Source organism: Capsicum annuum, chromosome 4 (genome assembly GCF_002878395.1).
Source record: "Capsicum annuum cultivar UCD-10X-F1 chromosome 4, UCD10Xv1.1, whole genome shotgun sequence".
NCBI lineage: Eukaryota > Viridiplantae > Streptophyta > Magnoliopsida > Solanales > Solanaceae > Capsicum > Capsicum annuum.
Window position 1 is genome coordinate 157,616,093 of NC_061114.1, and position 24,751 is coordinate 157,640,843.

The following is a 24,751-nucleotide window of genomic DNA, read 5'->3' on the forward strand; positions in this document are numbered from 1 at the left end:
GATAAATATGCAGAGGATATAGAGCTCGATGGAAGTTGTGGTTTGTTTAGAAGGGATGGAAACAGATGTGCTTGCTCTTTTCGTCGTTGAGAGAGAAAACCAATATAGATTGTACGTGCCATAGTTTGAGGTTAAAAACTTAATCTGTGAGAGCAAAAGTATTGATGTGAAAGTGAAACAGTTGCATAAGGATAAGTCAACACTTTTATTACTAATGGCAAAATATGCATTAACCCATGGTTTTAATTTCAGAACTAAACGTCCTGACAAAAAGAGGTATTATGTCTAGTACTTTTTTGTTTTATGATTAACTTAAATTTGGTGTCTTAATATATTTTATTAAACATATACAATCAACTATGTGTAAATAACTTCTATCTGCTGTTATTTATAGTTTATTGTACAATGAATTCTTTTGAGCATATTTTTATAAGTGTTGATGTGATGATTTTTTTTTGTGGTTTGTATATTAAAAAAAATATTATGTAGAAGAACTTACATATACATCAAAAACTGTGATGTTTTCAGAGATTTAATACGGAACATACGTTCCGATTGGTGCTGAAAAATGTATTGGTGACAATGGATTTTGTAAGTGAATTCATAGCACCTAAGTTAGTTAATCATAAGAGAAAACGCAGGACAGGAGGCATTATTGAAGAAATGAAAGTGGTTTATGGTGTTGATATTAATTGTATGAAGGTATGGCTAGTAAAAGAGCGTCCTATAGAAATGCTTAGAGGTGGTCCGACTGATGGATATCGACAAATGCCGAGATACATTTACATATTCAATTCTGTGTATCCTAATTCACACATTAGCAAACCATGATAAACCATATCCATGCTAGGTGACCGGACCTCCTTATATCTAGTCATAGATGCCACCAATAACTCTACTCTGGGTGCACAAATCTCAAGGCACCTATCTAGAGAGGAATTGCTCACAAGTCTTCCAATTCCATGGGTTAATAACTATGAGAGGTTGAGAGTATATCCTCGATGTCTCAGATCCTTTTACCCCATCCCAGCTACTAAACCTCATCACATATATCTGCCTATCCGCATGCTTATCCCTGTTGGTAAATATCCAACGAAAAAAATCCAGACCTGACACATATCACAAATCTCCTTGAAGAAGCCATGAGAAATAATAATTGGATACAATAATGCAATAATGAGGGAAGCAACGTACACTGGTTCAAATATCCTTTTACAAAACACAGTCCATGGGTTAATAATTGTAACTGTGTGAAATGTGACAAGTACCAATTACAGGATTATGATTATGAAGACAATGAAATAGTGTGGGATGAATACTAGGAGTGGAGCCTATAACCCAAAAGAAATAACCTAAGCCATGCTTTAGAAATGCCATGCAAGGGCCATCAAGAATCCAACCCATGTGCCAGACTCATCAAAATACTCAAAGAAAGGCGACAGACTATCCAAGCTGAAATATGTCCGCTAGGAACCTTAATACTATCTTTTATTTACCTATAATAAAGACAAATGACATCATCCGAGGAATAGATTACTCTTTTGAAGTACGGTACTACTAATCCACACAATATCCAAACAAATACCATATTTCCCACATCATTACAAGAACTATATCAACCATTTTTGACTCTTCCACCTATGGAACAAGAATCTACCCTTGCTAGGTTCTCATGAAAGAGAAAAGAAGCCATGATAGACCATAAGCAAGCTGATAAGGCACTAGGTCAGATTAAAAGGAAGAAGGTCCCATATGATGTAAATAACATGAACGCAATGTCTTCTCCCTCATTACACGATGATATTTTCTTTAGTCTAGATCCTATCATACCAGATGAGAAAGATCCACCACTAGATAAAGTCTGGGAATCCACCAAACTATGCCTTCTCAATAATGACTAGTCATGTCTACAGATCTTCTGGACTGATAATCCCACTATGCCAGATTATTCTATCCTAGATCCAGACTAAGCAGAAACCAGGAATAACACTCCTCAACAATTCAATGATGACCCTATTGAGGAATATCTAAGGGATACTAACCCTATTGATGACACTGATCTAGAGGAAGAAGGACAACGACAACATAATATGAATACCCATTTAGTTGATCTGGCACACATGATGATCTCAAGTTCTATTTCGCCGCCCATAAATCTAGATCACGCCCCTCTCGGAGACAATGACAAAATTACTGGTCTGATTTCTATCAATTAAGCTGATTCAAGATCCAAAACCAGACGAGTCTCACCAGCTCTCAAAATACCAAGAAAGAAACAAGAGGTATATGAAATATCGACAAGCCAAAAAGCAGAAACCAACGGATAAAGAACCCACAAGCAACAAAATGACAGGATCCTCCATAAAGAGAATCCAGGTAAGGACAAATACTTTATCTGCCATGACAAGGGCCACTTTTCAAAAGCATTTACTTAATCTAGGAAGGCTAAAAGGGCGACTCAATCCTCAGATAAAATGATGACTGCTCAACCCCCAGCCATTGACAAGGCAGAGGATTCACTATCCCTCTTTATTAACAGCCAACCTTAGCACCTTATTATTAATAACTACTTAGATAAGGTATCATTGCCTATCAATAAAAGTGAGCTTAATCAGATGATGGAACAGATCAATAGGATCAATATGCTCACCAAAGGAATCAACATGATCTCTAACCTAGGAACCTTTCACGTCAAACTAAGAATATATCCATCAAAATAGGGAAAACCCCTTCAGGTCATCGCATTCATGGACACTGAAATAACGGTCTCAATACTAAATCCTGACATCATCCCTAGAGATTAATAGGTTCCTCACTTCAGGACCTTTGGCACAACATCAAAAGGAGGAGTCCTCACAATTAGGGTAATAACGATGTAGCTGATCATGATTGAATTCTTCCTAGGAGTACTCTACCGAAAAAACTTCTTTGGCTCTAATATCCCAAGGAAGGACTTAATTATTAGATTCGACATATATAGGCAACATAGGAACCACCTCCTCATCCTGACGGAAGGTTAGCCTTCATGGTCTGATTAAAGCAATATTCTACCATACCAAGGTTGTTCTAGTTTGATGATTAAGATCCAGTAAAGAAGATTGAGAACCAGCTAATAGAATAAGTCTGTGCAGAATATGACAAAGAGTTTCTTAGAAATAATAAAAATCCCTTATGGATCAATCAGGGGTTCTTAATCAGCTCCTATTCAAGAATAAATAAAATATTAATCCTACAAAGGCTAGCCATTCAAGCATAATTCCCAAACATCTCCAAATTCCAAAAAAGAGTGTACAGAGCTCTTAGAATTCAGGCTCATTTATCCATCAAATTCCCAATGGGATTGCGAGACATTCTATGTCATCAAACATGCTGAACAGACAAGGGGAAAGCTCCATCTCTTCATAAACTACCAACCTCTAAACCACTTCCTTCTAGACGATAAATTCCCTATTCTAAAAAAGCTGACCCTATTCTCTCACTTAGCAAAAACCACACATTTCTCCAAATTTGATCTCAAATTAAGCTTCTAGTAGCTAGGCATACACCTAGAGGATAGTGCTAAGATGACCTTCTGCATTCCCGACCGCCCATTACCAAAGGAAGTTTATGTAGTTCGGACTCAAACTCTCCCCTTTATTTTTCCAAAAGTCCATGATTAGGATATTCCATCCCTTCCTCTATACATCATTAGTCTATATCTTCGATATACTACTCTTCAACAATACCTTATAAAAATACCTTGCCCTCCTTCGTCAATTTCATGGCCTGGTGAAGTAGTATAGAGTTATGTTCTCAACAAAAAAGATGGCCCTTATGCGAGATGAAATTGACTTTTTGGGAATGCACTTTACCCATGGGTCTTACACTCCAGGACCACATATATGCCACGAACTGCTAAACAGCTCCAACAGTTCATTGGTATAATTAATTATGTTAGAGATTTTATTTTCGACGTCCCTACATATTTCTCTCTACTTACAAAGATGCTAAGGAAAAATGCACAAGCCTAGGGAAAGGACTAAGATGATGCAATCTAAGAAATAAAAGGGATATCCAAAGAAGTCAGGACACTCCACATCCCATTAGATTGAAGGATGATATTACAAATTGATTCCAGCAATGATTACTGGACCGCATTTCTCCTAGAAGAAAAAGATGGCCAGCAAATATTATGCGGATATGCAAGTGGAAAGTTCAAAGAAGGAGAACGACACTACCACTCCACCTTCAAAGAAATTCTTTCTGTAAAGAATGGAAATAAAAAGTTTAACTTCTTTTTAATTCACACTGAATTTAGATTGAAATAGATATGCGAGCTTTTTTGAAAATGGTCCAGCTAAATCCAAAGTTCATACCAAATCTGTAGATTCTCCAAAGGTCTCAATAGTTTTCTCTCTACAAATTCCAAGTAAAACACATGAAGGGAAAGGAGAACATCATGGAAGACTTTCTATCAAGACTGAAGGAATTCTCTTGCAAACACTATTCAACAAAAATGGAAAATATAAAATCGGCCATCAACCTCATCTGACGACACATCAAACATGGCGTCGTCTGGTGTATTGAAGAAGGATACATGAGTTCATCACCGACAACATCCAATACTACCTAACATATGACGCTAGATAACATATGTAAGAAGTACCATTTTACTACAAGCCACATGGAATTACCTTCTAGAGTTTACCATGAAACCCTCACTATTGGGTTATCCTACCCTTTTAGTTGGTTTGACTATTAGCTTCTTAACCAGCTACTTGGTAGACACCGGCTTGTAAGGAGCTTACAAGCTGCTGATCCACCTTCTTGGCAAGCTGCTCTATCACCTACTTATATATACTGTCACATGCCAACAATATATATGTATTTTATTTTATTAGGACCATCATATTATATTAGGGTACGACTTAACTAAAATAGGTTGTATATATCTCTTAGAAGTATGTGCCCAAGAGTAGTGATGTTGGATGTATCTATGCACTTTAATCTTGTTATTCTTGCTTATTTAGCCTTGTAAGGATGATTTGTGTTCTTTATGTGTTAATAATGATATAAATAAGCATATAAGTGTTTAAGCATGTAATTATGATGTTTATAGGTGTTTTCAAACAAATTTGGATCCAAATTGATCATTTAGAGATGAAATAAGAAAGCTAGTTTAACTAACTTGAGATAGGTGCTGCTCGAATCTATCATGGTGGTTTCTACTGTGTTAAATGAGTTCCTACTGATTTGAGTGTGTACATAAGAGTGAAAAACTTGTTTAGAATGTGCAAAGTTAAATTGGCTCAAGCAAAGAGTCCAAACAATAAGTTAAAGATCAATGTGGGCAAGCCTAGTCTTAGCTCATGTTTCTAGTTCACCGTTATTGATTTGTGTTGTTTTGAGCTCTAATCCATGGGGTATGTTGATGTAGGATGCTTGATTAGTTGATTTTGAGGATATATGAACAAAATAAAATCTGGTAATTGAATGAAAATAACACCACAAGATGGAAGAGGAAAGCACAAGGTGAAGCTTAACATCAAAAAGACACTTTCCAGAGAGCCCACGCGAATTAGCCGCGATGCGGACCTCTCCCTGGTGGGATAAGAAAAATTCCACACTGCTATATTTATTGGAATAATCCAAGCAATGTGCTTCTCCCTCTATAAGGGCTCACCAATACGACACACCCTTTATTCCCCTACCGGCTAAAATCTTCCAATATAAATAGGATTCATGTACTTATTGTTATATACTTTTGGACGTCTTGGGGTGGTGAGGAGGAATATACAAATGTTTTTTAGGTTTTATATTCTTTAACTCTAGCTTTTTAATAGATTTAACCATGTATTCATGTATTTGAATTATGGTTTTGTCCATTAGTGGCTAAACACCCCCTTTTTGAGGTTAAGGCCAAGAACATGTTTGCTATTATTATGAATTGAATTTATTTGGATTTATTATAATATTTGGTTGTTTTTTCATACTTATCTTAACTGTTTTAAGGATTTGTGTACGCCCCAATTTGCTGAACCAGAATGCTACATGTTGCTCATGACCCCGAAAGACCACAAGCTAACCCATGACTGATATCTGTACCTGTATACTGAATAAAATACTGAATAATATGGAAACATGCACTGAAAGGCCATAAGGTTTAATACTAAATATAACATGGATGAGCTAACATCTGTGGGGTAATACAATACCCAAAACAAAACTATAAACACTGAAGTCCGAAACATAATAGTCTGCATCTAGTCTGAAAGCCTCTACTATCTGAATAATCTGAATAAAGAGTTGATGGGATATGTCCCCAACTAACTCCAACTAATAACTAATCAATGAAATAGTGGAGAAATAATTATGTTCTCAAAGGATGAGGACTCACTACTATTCTGATTGCGGAGACTGGAATCTACTGTTGCTCTGGAACTCGTGTCTCTGAACCTATGATGTAACATAAAAAGAAAGCACCATAGTGCAAATATGTCAGTACAATGTAATGTACTGAGTATACATGTGAGGTAGGCTAACGCAAGGGTTAACATGCATGAATAATACTAGCTGACTATCTAACATGAATGGAAGAATGCATATATAAATACGTAACTGTAATTGACACTGTGATATCACAATTACTGAATCTGAATACTGATGACATAACATACTTAAAACTGATATATCTGATAGCATAAATAGCTATATCTGAATGTAACTGATAACGTGGGTGATTGAATCTGACAGTCCTGTATTTAATAGTCTTGAATTTGAAGAACTATCTGAGTTCTTTTACTGAGACTGGTACTGAAATTATAGGAGGTAGTATTTAACCGATATGCTCCTGATACGCCATTATGGCTTAGTTGGGGTCCAATCTATAACCCCAATTTGAAGGGTATTAATACCATGCCACTGGTAAGGACAAGCTATGTGCGACCCTTATTTAATAGTGTCCCCAAAAGAAAATGGTAGGGCTCTTATCTGACAGTGCTTATCCACCTTATCAACCCTCATCGGATAGTGTTGATGTCTCAAACTATGCTGGGTGCATAGTTATGAAATGCAAGGATAACTTTTAAGGATCACACCCTTATATGATAGTGTGTGTCCTCATCCTTGGGTTCACTCGGTGCTAATTCCTACTCCCATCTGAATGGACACTGAATATGATTTACTGAACTGAACATGAGCTGAGTTACTAGGTTCCATTGACTGATGAAATACTACTGATATCTGACAACTGACTGAGTCATGAGATCAAAGAGATTTTTTTGCCGAGTCATAAGACAATCTGAAGTCTAAGAATTCATAGATTGACTGTGAGTATCGTGAAAATATGACATGGCTCTAGGTACACAGCTAATGTTTCGGGTAGAAGTACCCCCAGGACTCGATGGAAGAAAACAGACAAAGCATGACTTACTTTAATACGTAATAATCATCATAATACATTTACTGAAGCATTTCATCAAACATGTGATAGGCATAAGCTTGTACGTACATGGGGATTTCATGATATCATGCTAATTAGACACTTTTCCTTCATCTATGCATTCAACCAAACACATAGTAGTCGTATAATGTGTAAACAACATCATACAACAATTAACTGTCATGATTCAATTCCAATTTAATCATTCAAGGGTTTAGCCCAAGGGTTTCATGAATTTATACCGATACAAATTAACCCATGTGGAATTTAATACTCATTCATGGAATACAATTCAATTACTCATTATCAACATGAACAAAAACAACCCAATTATGAAATTAATAAGAAAATCCATAACTTGAATTTAGAAAAGGGATTCTTGGGATTCATAGATGAAAGGAGTCCATGAATGAACACTATGCATACCTTAGTTCATGATTTCGTAAAGATTGATGGTGAAACCTCCTTGAAATTGGATCTTTTATGAAAACCCTAGCTTGTTCTTGAGAGAAACTTGAGAAAAGAGAGTGTATTTTGGGTGAAAAATGGCTGAATCACATGTTAAATGGCTTAAATAGGGCTGGGAAATTGACCCTTTTAACCTTGGACACATTTTAATTTCAGTAAAAATTTTCCAAATTGAAACCCTGATATGATGCGACGCTATCACACTATGTAATTGGAATTTGACAATTGGGAAATTGAGGGATGGCACGACATGGAGCCATTGCGTTGCCCCTTCCTTCGTGACCTGGAACTTATGTGCAATGTGGGGGAAATCGTGTTGAGCCACTGAAAAAGGACAATTTTGAATTTGAGTGGTAGCACGATGCGCCATAATCATGGAATCCTATTGGAAATTTCCAAATGCCATTTCTTCTTGTGGCGCGGTGTGCCACTGACTAATATGGCGCTAATTTATGATGAGAACTTAAAATAGTCATAACTTCTTACCCGGTTATCGGATTTAAGTGAATCATCTATCGATGGAAAGCTTATTGAATTTTCCACATGAAAAAAATGAAAAACTTGAAAATTCATCTTTGAATAATTATCCTTCACTTTAGAAGCCAATACTAGGCATTCTTGGAATGAAATTTGCTAGAAATCTTTGGGTATTACAATATCTCCCCCTTGAGAACATTCGTCCTCGAATGAGACTGACTGAGAGGGGAAACAATAAGTTGAAAATGAACTGAACATGAACAAATGGAACATGATCTCATGACTGACAAGTTGAACATAACATACTGAACATGCATATCTGATGCATGTGTAACTGATTCATGAATGATGACTGAATGTTCCGAGGAATAAAGTTTCTCACAATGAGAATGCATTTTTAATGCATAATTATATAACTGAGCTGATACATGAATGGATGACTGAATATGCAATGGTACTTGATACCAAGTTTATACTGGTAATAGGAACATGAAATTTAATACCAAGTTCGTGATGAACACTAATCATGAAACTGAGTAAGCTTAAGGAGAACTGTTACCTTGAGCTTGATCTGAGTTGGCGGAGAAGAGGTGAGAATACTTAGTACGTATGTATTCTTCTGCTTCCCGAGTATCTCCCACGACAGACTCATTTTTCCAAAGAACTTTAACTAGAAGGACTTCTTTGTTCCTCAATCTATGAGTCTAACAGTCTAAGATTTTGACTGAAATCTCTTTATAAGAGAGATTGTTCAGAACATTAATGCTCTGAATAGGGACTACGACTGATGTGTCACCTATACACTTCTTGAGCAAAGAGACATGGAAAACTAGATGAACTAAGGCTATATCTGAAGGCAATTCGAGCTCATAAGCTACCTTACCAAAACGATTGAGAATCTTAAAGGGACCGACATATCGGGGATTAAGGTTTCCCTTCTTGCCGAATCTCTTCACTCCCTTCATGGGAGAGATCTCTAGATAGACATGATCACCAACCTCAAACTCGAGACCTTTTCTACGAACATCTGCATAAGACTTCTATCGGCTCTGAGTAGCTTAGAGTCTTTCTCTGATTAACTGGACTTTTTCTAAGGCGTCGAATACTAAGTCAGGACCTATGAATAAGGCCTCACTAACTTCAAACCAACCAATTAGTGATCTACATCTCCTACCATAGAAAGATTCGAATAGAGACATCCGAATACTGGAATGATAGCTATTATTGTATGCAAACTCAATCAAAGGCAAGTGGTCATCCCGACTTCTCTTGAAATCAATTGTACACTCCCTTAGCATATCTTCTAAAGTTTGAATGGTCCTTTCTGCTAACCATCTATCTGAGGATGAAAGGCTGTACTGAGATGAACTAGGGTACCGAGACCCTTTTAGAATGATTTCCAAAAATAAGAGGTAAACTAGGTACCTCTGTCTGAGATAATGAACAATGGAACACCGTGTAATATGACCAACTCCTTGATATAGAGTTTTCATAATACTCGGCTAAATAAGAGGTATAAACTGGAAGGAAATAGGCTAATTTGGTCATTCTGTCTACAATGGCCTAGACTGAATCATGCTAATGACGAGTTCGAGGTAAACCCATCACGAAGTCCATGTTCACAACTTCCCACTTCCAAGTAGGAATAATGAACTCCTGCATGGACCTCTATGCTTCTGATGCTCTATCTTAACTTTCTAATATGTAGAGTACTTAGCCACAAACTCTGTAATGTCTCTCTTCATCCCACTCCACCAATAGATTTCCCTCAAGTCGCGGTATATGTTTGTGGCCCCTGGATGAATAGAGTAGCGCGCGCCATGTGCTTTCACAAGAATTTGCTGCCTTAAGTCGTCTACACCTGGAACACACAAACGACCTTAACAATGCAAAACACCATCTCCCCCTTTGGAGAAAACCATTACTTTTTGATCCTGAACTGACTCTTTCAACTTGAAAAGGCTGGGATCTCTATCTTGCTTTTCTTTCACATCAGAGACTAGAGATGATTTTGAACTACTCTAAAAACATACACCACCCTCTGAAGAATCGACTAAGAGAATGCCTAGTCTGGCAAACTGATGGACTTCTTGAGCTAACTTCTTCTTACTATCCTTCACATGAGAAATGTTACCCATGGATAGCCTACTGAGAGCGTTGGCCACTATGTTAGCCTTGCTCGGATGATAGATAACACTTATGTCATAGTCTTTCAAGAGCTCTAACCACCTTCTCTTATTAAGATTGAGATCTTTTTGAGAAAAGACATACTGAAGACACTTGTGATCTGTGAAGACATCTACATGAACTCAGTAGAGATAATGCCTCCAAATTTTTAAGGAAAAGACTACGGTAGTTAACTCAAGATCATGAGAAGGATGATTCCTCTCATAGGGTTTAAGCTGTCTAGAGGCATAGGCTATGAACTTACCATGCTGCATGAGGACACAACCCAAACCTACTCTGGATACATCATAATACACCATGAACCCATCTGAACCATCTGGAAGAGCTAAGACTGGGGATGAGGTAAGTCGAGTCTTTAACTCCTGAAAACTCTTTTCGTAAGGGTCTGACCATTGAAACTTGACTTTTTTCTAAGTCAATCTTGACATAGGGGATACAATAGATGAAAATCCTTTAACAAACCGTCTGTAATAGCCAGCCAAACCCAAGAAACTCTTGATATCTGATGGAGAGACAATTCTTGGCTAATTTCTTACTGCTTCGATCTTTTGAGGATCAACTCTAATGCCATCACCAGAAATGATATGACCAAGGAATACTACTGACCTTAGCCAAAATTTGCACTTACTAAATTTGGAGAATAGCTGATGATATTTGAGAGTCTAAAGTACTGTTTTGAGATAGTTTGCATGATCGTGCTCAGTGCGGGAATAGACCAAAATATCATCTATAAAGACTATGACAAACATGTTCAAGTACTGCTTGAACACGCAGTTCACCAGGTCCATGAAAGCTGCTGGGGAATTGGTAAGACCAAATGACATGACTAAGAATTCAAAGTGACCATACCAAGTATGAAAAGATATTTCTGGAATGTCACTTTCTCTAACTCTGAGCTGATGATAGCCGGATCTAACGTCTATCTTAGAGAAATAGCTGGCACCCTGAAGTTGGTCAAACAAGTCATCAATTCTGGGAAGAGGATACTTATTTTTGACCGTGACCTTATTGAGTTGACGGTAATCAATGCAGATTTTGAGAGAACCTTCTTTTTTATGCACGAATAAGACTGGTGCACCCCATGGAGAAATGCTGGGTCTGATGAATCCCTTATCTAAGAGATCCTTCAACTGTTCTTTCAATTCTCTGAGTTCTACTGGTGCCATTCTATATGGCGGAATAGAGATAGGCTGAGTATCTGGAAGAAGATCAATGCCAAAGTCTATTTCCCTTTTGGGAGGACTTCCTGGAAGATCTTTGGAAAAGACATCAAAATATTCATTCACTACTGGGACTGATTCAAGGCTAGGAGTTTTGGAACCAGTGTCCTTAAATCGAACAAAATAATAGATACATCCTTTAGATATCATTTTCCTTGTTTGAAGGTAGGAAATAAGCTGACACCTACAAGCGGATACACTACCCTTCTACTCAAGGACGAGTTTATTTGGAAACTGAAACTGGACTGTTCTATTTCTACAGTCGACTGTGGCATAGCAGGAATAAAGCCAATCCATGCCAAGAATGACATTAAAATTGGTCATCTCTAATTCGACTAACTCTACTAAAGTGACTTTCTAAAATATCATAATCGGGCAGTTCCTATATACCCACCGGGCTATGATTATTTTTCCCACTAGGGTAGAGACTGAGAAGGGATCTGCTAGAATTTTGGGACTGATTCTGAAATCAACTGCTATATAGGGAGTAACAAAAGACAAAGAAGCTCCTGGCTCTAACAAAGTGTAAATATGCACATGAAAGATCTATAGCATACCAGTAACTATATCAGGAGAATTTTCCTGATCTTGTTGGGTTTGATGATCTTACTATCTATTTGGGCATTACGTGCTAGTAGCACTGGTGATGGCACCCTACTGATTCGGGTGACTGGATTGAGCTGAGGAGCGGAGATGACTCTGATAACTTGACTGAGAGAAGTCTTTAACTCTGTGGCATGTCTTTCCACAACTAAAAAAGACATCACTGCCAGCTCTGCAAGCACCTTGTGGTTCTTACCACAAGTCTGACAAAGGGGATTTATTTGGTTATTGCTGACACAGCCCTGAGACTTAGAGCCTGGCACTCTATCTATGAATTTAAAGCTGGATCACTGGTTGAAGAAGGATCTAGAAATGATGACTTAGGATGAAACTGAGAACGGTTTCCTTCTCCTAACTTAGGCTGACTAAAATTGAAGCTACCTGTCCTAGCTTTCTTATTTTGCTTTTCCCTCTGCTTAATCTTCTGCTTCTCTATCTGAGTATGGGTCATAAGTCTGGCTAATGTCGTGTTACTATTTAGCATGGTGGGTCTGTACTCATTAACGACACTATCATTTACCCCTGAAGCAAACTTACTCATCTTGGCTCTACCGTCTGCAATCACATGAGGGGCATATCTGGCTAATTGAGTAAAATTTAGAGAATACTCTTTCACCATCATATTGCCCTGCCTGAGGTTGATGAATTATAGAACCTTAGCCTCTCTAAGCTCTTGGGGAAGAATCTGTCTAAGAATGCAGTGACAAACTCCTCCCACACTATAGGACCTGCATCATCTAACCTTTCTGACTTCCACTATTTGAACCCAGTATGAGCCACATCCTATAACTGGTATACGACTAACTCATCACTTTCAACAGTAGTCACCCTCATGATGTCTGTCACTTTCTGAACTTGATCAATAAATTCCTGAGGGTTTTTATCTACTTTAGACCTGTGGAAGGACGGAGGATTAATTTGGGTGAAGTCCTAAATCCTAGCTGTAGCTGAGTTGGCCACTGGGTTGGATGGAACGACAACTGGTCACTCATTATGGGAAGCTACTACTAAGCAAGAGTGGTAAATGTGGTCCGAAACTCCACATGAGAAACATGATCAACCAAAGGTTCTTCGAGCTGAGGGGATGACTGATTTCTTCTCTTAGGAGGCATATTCTAAAATAAAAAGAAGAAGTGGATTTGACTGAGAGATAGATTTGTAATTATGCTCACTGGCATGACATGAATACTGAAAAAGGGGAAACTGTTCCTAAAACATCTTATAGCCTCCTGTACATAAATGTGGCGAGCAATACACCCATGCACAAGACTCTACTAGATGTGGATTTCAGACTTCCTAGGACTTTATTGAACCTTAGGCTTTGATACCAAGTTTTTAACACCCCGATTTGCTGAATCGGAATGCTACATGGTGCTCACGACACCGAAGGACCACAAGCTAACCCATGAATGATATCTGTACCTGTACATTAAATAAAATACTGAATAATGAAACATGCACTGAAAGGACAAAAGGTTCAATACTAAACATAATATGGATGAGATAACATCTGTGGGGTAATACAACACCCAAAACAAAATAGTAAAAATTGAAGTTTAAAACATAATAGTCTGCATCTAGTCTGAAAGCCTCTACTATCTGAATAAGGAATTGATGAGACATGTCCTCAAATAACTCTAACTAATAAATAATGAATGAAATAGTGGAGAAATAATCATGACCTCAAAGGATAAGGACTCACTTCTATTCTAACTACGGAGACTGGAATCTACTATTGATCTGAAACTCGTGTCTCTGAACCTATGGTGTAACATAAAAAGAAAGCAACATAGCGCAAATGCATCAGTATAATAGAATGTACTAAGTATACATGTGAGGTAGGCTAATGCAAGGGTTAACATGAATGAATAATACTAGCTGACTGTCTAACATGAATGTGAGAATGCATATATAAATACGTAACTGTAATTGACACTGTGATATTGTGATTGCTGAATTTGAATACTGATGACATAACATACTAAAAAATGATATATCTAATGGCATAAATAGCTGTATCTGAATGTAACTGATAACATGTGTGACTGAATCTGACAGTCCTAAATCTGATGGAACTATCTAAGTTCCTTGCTGTATCTGAGTCGACTCTATTCGACAATCTTAAATCTGAAGAACTATCTGAGTTTTTTTACTGAGACTGGTAATGAAACTGTGGGAGGTAGTATTTGACCGACATGCCCCTGATACGCCATTATGTCTGAGTTGGGGTCCAATTTGTAACCCCAATTAGAAGGGTGTCAATACCGCGCCACTAGTAAGGACAAGCTATGGGCGACCCTTATATGATAGTGTCCCCAAAGAGAATGGTAGGGCCCTTATCTAACAGTTTTTATCCACCTCATCAACCCTTATCGGACAGTGTTGATGTCTCAACCTATGCTGGCTACATAGTTCTAGAATGATAGGATGACTTCTAAGGATCACACCCTCATCTAATAGTGTGTGTCCCCATCCTTGGTTTTACTCGGTGCTAATTCCTACTCCATCTGAATGGACACTTAACATGATTTACTGAACTAAACATGAGCTGAGTTACTAAGTTTTGTTGATTGATGGAATACTACTGATATCTGACAACTGACTCAGTTATGAGATCATGGAGATTTTTTTCTGATTCATAAGACTATCTGAAGTCTAAGTATTCATAGCTTGTCTGATAGTATCATGAAAAAATGATATGGCTCTAGGTACACAGCTAATGTTTCAGGTACAAGTATCCCCAGTACTCGATGGAAGGAAACTGACAAATCATGACTTACTTGAATACATAATAATTATCATAATACATTTACTGAAGCATTTCATCAAACATGTGATAGGCATAAACTTGTACGTACATGGGGATTTCATGATAGCATGCTAATTAGATACTTTCCCTTCATCTAGGCATTCAACCAAACACATAGTAGGCGTAAAATGTGTAAATAACATCATACAACAATTAACTGTTGTGATTCAATTCCAATTTAATCATTCAAGGGTTTAGTCCTAGGGTTTCATGAATCTATACCGATACAAATCAACTCATATGGAATTTAACACTCATTCATGGAATACAATTCAATTACTCATTATCAACATGAACAAAAATAGCCCAATTATGAAATTCATAAGAAAATTCATAACTTGAATTTAGAAAAGGGATTCTTGGGCTTTATTGATGAAAGGAGTCCATGAATGAACACTATGCATACCTTAGTTCGTGATTTCATGAAGATTGATGGTGAAACCTTCTTGAAATTGGATCTTCTATGAAAACCCTAGCTTTTTCTTGAGAGAAACTTGAGAAAAGAGAGTGTATTTTTGGTGAAAAGTGGCTTAATCACGTGTTAAAGGGCTTAAATAGGGGTAGGAAATTGACCCTTTCAACCCTGGACGCGTTTCAATTTCAGTAAAAATTTTCTAAATTGAAACCCTGAAGTGATGCGGCTCTATCACACCATGTAACTGGAATTTGACAATTGGGAAGTTAAGGGATGGCGCGATGCGGAGCCATTACGTTTCCCCTTCCTTTGTGACCTGGAACTTTAGTATGACATGGGGAAAATTACGCTGAGACACTGAAAATAGGACAATTCTGAATTTCAGTGCTGGCGCGATGCGCCATAATTGCGGACACTTACTAAAAATTGACAAATGCCATTTCCTCTTGTGGCACGGTGTGCCACTGACTAATATGGCGTTGTCATACGACCGGAATTTGAAATAGATATAACTTCTTACCCGGTTATCAAATTTAAGCGAATCATATATCGATGGAAAGGTTGTTGAATTTTCCACATAAAAAAAGTGAAAATGTTGAAAATTCCTTAGGAAATAATTATCCTTCACTTTAGAAGCTAATACTAGGCATTCTTAGGATGAAATTTTGCTAGAAATCTTTGGGGTATTATAATTCACCACCCTTAGAATATTTATATTATCAACCTTGTGATATCGGGAGGTGGAATAGGAAGATAGAATGTGGGGATTAATAGAGTAAGATTCTTATTCTTTTATAAAATAAGGAATTTGAATTAGCATCTAGGATAGGGATATACATAGAAGCCTTGATTGGTTCACCTATAGGATTATAGATTTAAGCACTTAATTGGATTATTACATCCCCTCTTAATGATGTAGTTATAATGTCCATGTTAGGTAGACGTTTAGAGGTTAGGAGACCATGATCTTGTGATAAACCGTATGAATCAATAGCCAAGATAAGCAACCTAACAAATGAAGTTCAATAGCGTAGTATGATTGTTCAAAGTGCCTTAACCCTGGGATTTTATCTATTGATTGTCTAAAGTCTTTACTTTATGCACTGTTTATTTTACTTTTAGTTATAATTCTCAAAATCTTGTGGTTATGCTTGCACTAAGTTAATCTTAAGAGTTAAATCTAAATTTTATAGTTGCTTAACACTAGTCCCTGTGGATAAATACTGGCTTATAAAGGTCCACTCTACTACTTGGTGAGATTATGTCTACTTGCGTGTGCGCTTGGGCACAACAAGTTTTTAGCGTCATTGCTGGGACTTGTAAATTGGCAACTACTTTTGCTCTAGTTTTACTTTTTAGATTTCTTTGGTGATTTACGCTTGTTCTTTGGGATTGAATTTGTAGAAAACAGGTTGACAAATTAGTAGGATGGCATGGGATAGGGAATTGGTAGAAAAACCCCAAACCTGAGAAACTGTATCATCAATTGAGGAGTAAAGAAAAACTTCTCAACCAATTCCCGAGGAATAAGATGATCCTGTTCTCTTGGCTGAAGAACAACTAGCCTGTAGGACAGTTCGCGAAGTGGCAATTTCACTTTCGATAAATTTGACCTCCTCTTTTCAAAAACTGGCTACTGGAGGTAATTTTGAGCTGAAACAGAATATGGTGCAGCTTTTGATCAGTAGTAGACACTTTACAGGGCTTTCACATGAAGATCCACAAGTCTACCTATGGAACTTCTTAGAGATCAGTGATATTTATCTCTACGGGTGTGTCAACTGACTATGTTAGGCTGACACTATTCCGCTTTTCACTATTAAGGGAAGCAAAAAAATATTAGAACGTTGAGCCTGTAAATTCAATCACAACTTGGGATGACTTAGCCCAGAAATTCATGATTCGATTCTTTCCATCTGGAAAGATTGCGAGACTGCACAGTGAGATTGTGTGCTTTAAATAGATGCCAGATGAGAATTTATATCATGTTTGGGAGTGGTTCAAAGCACTTCTTTGGGACTGTCATATCATCAGCAGTCCAACGAGGTATTAGATCTCACTTTTGTTGAGCCACTTGACCATAACACAAAAATTTTACAAGATTCAGCTACAAATGGTCAAGGTTTAGAGTTGACATATGATGAGCTTTATAACTTATTGAACCAAATTACATAAAGGAATCCTGAGTGGCATTCACACTTAAGAAATGTCACAAAGAAGGTTGCAGGTGTATTAGAGGTGGACCAATTTACTAATATCTCTGCCCAAATTTTTGTACTGCAAAACCAGATAAGCAATATGAAGTTGAGGGTTATACAGCCTGTAACCACAGTTAATTCAATTTAATAGACTATAGGTTGATGCAAGGTTTGTGGTATTAGTGGGCATTTAACGTCTATGTGTGCTACAAATCCTGAGTTCATAATGTCCATGGGTAATGCTCAAAGGCCAAATTATGAGATGCCTAAATCAAAAGTGGCAAACTCAGCCACTAAATACTTCTTGGAACAATCAACAATAGTAAGTTCAAAATAATTAGGCCATAACTCAGAACAACAATGTGGAAGAGATGCTGAAGTAAATCATGGCTACTCAAGAACAATTGGCAGTAGATATAAAGAGCCAGTAAGCATCTATAAGGAGATTAGAGTTACAAATTAGTCAGTTTGTGAAGGCACAAAATACTAGGCCTCAAGGTGGTTTGCCAAGTGATACTAAAAATCCTAAACAAGTAATGGCAATCACTTCGAGGAGTGGTAAAGATTTTAATGAAGAACCTCCAAAGAAGCCAAGGATGTAAATACAGAAGTGGATCCTAATAAGGTAGATGACAAAGCTACTGAAAATTCAAGGAATTCTGAGTACTCAAAAAATAAAGTTGCTAAACAGGTGAAGGAGAGACCACCACTACCTTTCCCATAGAAACATATAAAGTCAAAGGAGGATGCATGCTTTAAAAATTTCTTTGACACGTATAGAGAGCTTCATATTAACCTTCCACTCTTACATGTTTTGTAGGAAATTCCCAAGTATGCTAAGTACTTGAAGGATATGGTCACTGACAAAGTGAAGCTATAGGATGTTGAGATAGTAGCACACATTGAGGAGTGTAGTTCTGTGCTGCTGCAGAAAATTCCTTAAAAGCTCAAAAACCTAGGGAGTTTCACTCTTTTAATTCAAATTAGCAATAGTAAGGTGGTCTACGTAGTTAGTGATGGGGGAAAGTATCAACTTGATGCCTTTCTTCTTGTTTAACACCTTAGGCCTGGGGTTGAGTCAGAGATTGGGTCGTGCCGCGACACTAAATCAAGCGCTGTTTGGGAGGCTACCTAAGTTAAGTAAGTAGGTTTTATTTTCAGTATTTTGAGGTTTTACTTCACTAGTTTTAGCTTTTGTTGAGTCACAGGTTGATGTAAAGTTTGACTATCGGATAACCTAATTTAAGGAGCATGACAAAGACTAAGTGGGGGATCCCCAAACACTTTTGATGTATAAAAGATGCTACTAGCTAGAACTAGAGGCCTCAGGAAGTATTTCTATCTCTACCTTGTAAAGTATACTTTGGGGACAAAGTAGATTTTTATGAGTGGGTTGGGAAAATTCCCATTTATTGGGTAAATTTAAAATTTTTTGCGTTAGGAATAAATGAGATATTCTTGTTAGTGCCATATTTGATTGCATGATGCAAGTGTTTTGATGGTAAAAAGCATGTTGATTGTGTGAATTGCTACTGTTGAGACTCCTAGGCTCATGTTTCTGACTCTTGTACTAGTTGGAATAATGTTGAATTCATGTGATTATTTGGTTAAGAGTCTATGATGATCCCACTTGAGTTGGGTATGTGCCATGTGCGTGTAAGGTTGTTGTGTTTTACTTGTTGCATATAATGTCTAGAATTTGCCTAGTGTGTGTGCAAAACAAAATAAAGAGTGTGGGTTTAGGAGATGATATAGGCATGTATTTGATAGTTGTGTTCCATGCCCTCTTTTGACCTACCCTTGTGCATAATCTTAGCTAACCCCTTTGATCCTTTAGCTTATTCTTTGTTTGCGTCATTTGTAGCCTAATCCCTTCTTTGATTGACCTTAATTTGATCCAAAGATCCTAAGTTCTTTAGTGTAAAATTAATTAAGGAGTTTGAAAAAAATAAGAGGAGAAAAGGTGAAAGAAAAGCCCTAAAGAAATAGTTATTGGTGTGTAAATTTGATGTGTTGTGGTGAGGAGTGAAAAGATAGTTTATGCTAAAAATTGAATCATGAATCAATAGACAATAATCCAACCATATTGTATGTGAATGAGATCAATTAGATAGGGCAAAACAAAAGATGCGGGTAGACAAAAGTGGTGTGAGTTGGTTGTTAGAGATTGGTCTTAATTGTATAATGTTATGTATTAAAGCGCTTAGGGAAGATAGTCACTATTACTGACCAGAATAGTTCCTACCCATCCCTTAGCCTACATTACAACTATTAAAGACCTATTTGATCTTAAGCTTCAATATTCTAATATTAGTGGAGTAAAGTATTACACTAAGGTTAAGCCTATGGTTCATTACGTATAACTTGTGAATTCCTTAAGAGAGTAACTTGATTCTTGTACCCACTGTGTTATAAATAACATTTATATGAGTGATTAAAGGTAACTCTCTTATTGTGAGGAAACATGTTTGGTGATAGTTAGGTGAATTATATGATGTCTTTGATTGAACAATGTACATGATTTTTTTTAACTAGGTGAGTCAGTTCTTAAGGTTAGGATGTTTTGGAGTAGTATTCTTGAACTGTCACCGGTGTTGTAACATGCTTAGTGTAGAAACTTACAGTCAGTGTATTCATTGTAGTGCTAGCTTAGGCATTGCATGTAGTAGAAGTTTAGAGTCCCCTCAGCTTATGATTCTTAGAGTAAAGAGTTGTTCGAGGACGAACAAGGCTTTAAGTGTGGGTTGGTGATGTTGGGTGTATTTATGCACTTTAGTATCGTTATTCTAGCCTATTTAGCCTTGTTTTGAGAAATAATTATGTTCTTTATGTGTTAATGATGATATAAATAACCATATAAGTGTTTAAGTATGTAATTATGATGTTTAAATGTGTTTTCAAACAAGTTTGGATTCAAATTGATCATTTAGAGACGAAACGAGAAAACTAGTTTAACTAGCTTGAGATAGGTGTCGTTCTAGTCTATCGTGGTGGTTTATACTGTGTTTATTGAGTTCCTAATGGTTTGAGTGTGTATTTAAGAGTTGAAAAACTTTTTTATAATGTAAAAAGTTCAATTGGATAAAGACAAGAGTCAAAACAATAAGTTAAAGATCAATGTGGGCAAGCCTAGTCTAAGCTCGTGTTTCTAGTTCACCATTCTTGATATTGTATTATTTTGAGCTCTAATACATGGTGTATATTGATTTAGGACACTTTATGATTTGATTTTGAGGATATATGGACAACATAAAAGATTTAAATTGAAGGAAAATAACACCACAAGACCAATGATGGAAGAGGAAAGCACAAGGTGAAGCTTAACATCAAAAGGGCACTTTCTAGAGAGCCCACACGAATCAGACGCAACTTGGAGCTCTCCATGGTGGGTAAATAAATTCCCCATACTGATATATCTAGTTTACTAAGCCACTCTATGCTCTTTTCCCTCCAAAAGGGCTTACCAACGCGACGCACCCCTTATTCCCCCACTAGCTAAAATCTTCCATTATAAATAGGATTCATATACTTGTTGTTATTCACTTTTGGACATCTTGGGACTGGAGAGGAGGCTGATACACACGTTTTTTAGGTTTTCTATTCTTTAAATTTAGATTTTTAATAGATTTAACCATGTATTCAAGTATTTGGATTATGGACTAAACACCCTCTTTCCTAGGTTAAGGCCAAAAACATATTTGCTATCATTATGAATTGAATTTGTTTAGATTGATTATAATATTTGGTTGTTTGCTCATCCTTATTTTAACTATTTTGAGGATTCTCTACCCTTAGAATATATATATTGTCAACCTTGTGATCTCGGGAGGGGGAATAGGAAGATAGAATGTAGGAATTAATAGAGTAAGGTTCTTATTCTTTTATAAATAAGAAATTTGAATTAGCATCTAAGATAGGGATATACCTAGAACTCTTGATTGATTTACATGTATGATTATAGATTTAAGCACTTAATTGGATTATTACATCCCCGCTCAACAAAGTAGTTGTAATGTCCGAGTTAGGTAGAAGATTATAGGCAGGGAGACCATGATTATTTGATAAACCCTACGAATTAATAACCAAGATAAGCAAACTAACGAATGAAGTTCAATAGAGTAATATGATTGTTCGAAGTGACTTAACCCTGGTCTTTCATCCATTGATTGTCTCAAGTCTTTACTTTATGCACTATCTATTTTACTTTTAGTAATAATTCTCAAAATCTTGTGGTTACACTTGCTTTAAGTTAATCTTAAGAGTTAAAAAGTTGAATTTGATAGTTTCTTAATACTAGTCCCTGTGGGATTGATACTTGGATTCTAAAGGGCCACTTTAATACTTGGCGAGACCACGTACACTTGCGTGTGTTTTGTGGCGTAACAAGAAGGCTTATCTAGTCTGAATAGATAATGCTTATCTCTTAGAAGATTGGATAGAGTTGTAATATTTTAATTCAAGTTTCTCTATACTTTAAGCTTATCTAGAGCTTCCTTCTCCTATAAAATGAAGCATAGAGATCATCAGATAGTCCACCTAAAAATCTCTGGTAAAGTGTCTCTCTATCAATAAAAATGTTTTTGGGTAAACTCTCTCTCTTGCTTCTATTTTCCAAAGGGATGGGTATTTTGATCCTTTAGGTAGCAATAGTGGGGTAACAAAACACTTTGGCAAGTATACTTGTTGTGATTAAAACATGGAACACTAAAGTACTTTCCATGAAAATGAAAAAAATTAGCTTTGTCCACGTGACATACATCTTTAAGTCCTTTCCATGTTTATGAAATGAAATTAGCAAGGTCTGCACAATTGATTTCTGATTTACTTTTTTCTATTACGAACATGTAGATCTAAGGTATGGCATAGTACAACTTTGTTCCACAGACTGTTGAGGGAGCTAAATTCCATGAGATAGCCATAAAAAGACTGTGTATGGCATATTCAGAACAATTGTATTTATACTAAAATACCAATGATTTCATGTGTTCAAATACTAGAAAAGTCAAGCCACTCGTAGAGGGTTAAGAAGCCATTGTTCATGGAAAACCATCCTTTAGTTGATGCACATCACCAATCATATGAAATCTATTATGTATTGATGACATATTTGATTTTGTATGGCGTGCCGCCTATATGAACATGAAACCTCCTTTCTTGTTAGAAAGGTTAGAGACTATGGTCTGTGGCATTGACGATGCTGTCGAGCATCAGCCAAACTTTAAGAATGTTGCTCACACACAGAATAAGTTGGAAATAAAGTCGAACGAATGAAAAAAAGATCAGTACAAGCATATACTAAGCATTATGGACTTATCTACCAGTTGGAACTCAGACTTCAATCCACGTAATATGATATATGTCCACTAGGCTCCTCACTATCTCATTTTTTTGACCAACAACTAAAAAAATAGCTTCTATGAAAGAATACATCTAACACCTATGAAATGGTAGATTCTAACCTCATAGAAGCCACAACTCATCACCAAAACCAATATTGTTCCCTATGTCTTAACAAAGATAATCTACACCAAAGATGAGTGTAACGACTTGAGACTACCCCCTAGTCATCACACAGTGCTTAGGACCACACATGATCCCAAACTAACCCTTGTAATGGTGTACTATTAAACAACTGATTTAACTATGTATAAAATAACTGAGTTTACTGTGCGAAAACATAATCATTAAGAAATCTGGGGAAAATACAATACTGATATAATTTTTCATTCTAATAAAACTGAAAAGAGGAGCTAAAATTACAATACTGACTCTGACTGACATCTATGAAACCTCTACTATACTGAATATAGATAGCTGGGACAAGACTCCAACTATAAATAATCAGTACATATGATTAAGAAAGTAAATTACATAAATAACATCTAACTGAAGTCCCCGAAGTAGGAGACTCATCATCTGCCGACTGGATTCTACAACTGTTTGATCATGATATATGGACTATAACTGAACTGGTACCTATATTAGTAAACAATGTAGCACATAGACGTATATGTGTAGCAGTACTTTTGGAATGTACTGATCATGTGGGGGTGAATGCATAAGTAAAGCAATAATGCAATAATTCAAATAAACTCTCAAAAACTGCATGCTAAATGTGAGTGACTCACCTTGTCTTGAATAATCAAAACTAACAAATCATAAGTTATGAGTATTAAAGCATAAAAGAAATTCTTGTGAGCCACGACACTTAGTTCTAATAAAACTATACTATAATTATGTTCTTCAAATCATACAGGCTAAGTGAAAAAGGGCTAACCTTTATCATACAAAAACTAAAAGCTAAAATCTGATAACTGACATCTTTTATAAGACCATATCTGAGTAAATTTATGAGCCTTTGCACTTAGTTTCTAAAAACTGTTCTGTTATTTTATTTTAGGAATTAAGAATTAGGGACTTTGGGATGTTCTTATAACCGACATAAACCATGTGAGCTATCATGTAGTCCAACATCTTGTTCCTCTATGGGGAAAACCTCATGATAGAGAGAGGTGTCATACTCTTTCCAAGGGGTATGACCTTATCTTAAGTAATCACTGAATGAACCCACTATGGGAGCTTAATCTTAATACTACGGTGGCACGTACTACTGGGGAGTGAGACCTTTGGAATTATGCCCAACTCGGTGCTAAATACTACTACTATGCTTTTGCTCAGACTTTAGGAAATCCACCATAAAATAGAACTAGGATTTATAATGAAAACCAATTATTCTTCTCATTCTTTAAATCTCAAGCTGTATGAACAATGTGGATTTCTTATCTTATCTAAGGATCAAAAGATCAATTTCTTTCTTAAATCTTGGCAAATAACTTATAAAAGAGGCTTAAAATCATAATCTTCTTGAAATGTCAATACTTAGACTTAGGGCTTAAAAGCCATGCTTTAAACTTATGCCAATTCATAGCGAAACATCATGCTCAAATATACTTC

General features: G+C 36.6%; 1 long non-coding RNA gene across 1 annotated transcript; it reads right to left on the reverse strand.

Moving 5' to 3' along the window:
• Positions 1-705: 705 nt before the first annotated feature.
• On the reverse strand, positions 706-6,104 carry LOC124898200. Its single transcript, XR_007055176.1, has 2 exons — positions 4,674-6,104; positions 706-1,109 (listed from the first exon to the last, which is right to left on the reverse strand). It is a non-coding gene; the product is annotated as an uncharacterized LOC124898200 (long non-coding RNA).
• Positions 6,105-24,751: the final 18,647 nt, after the last annotated feature.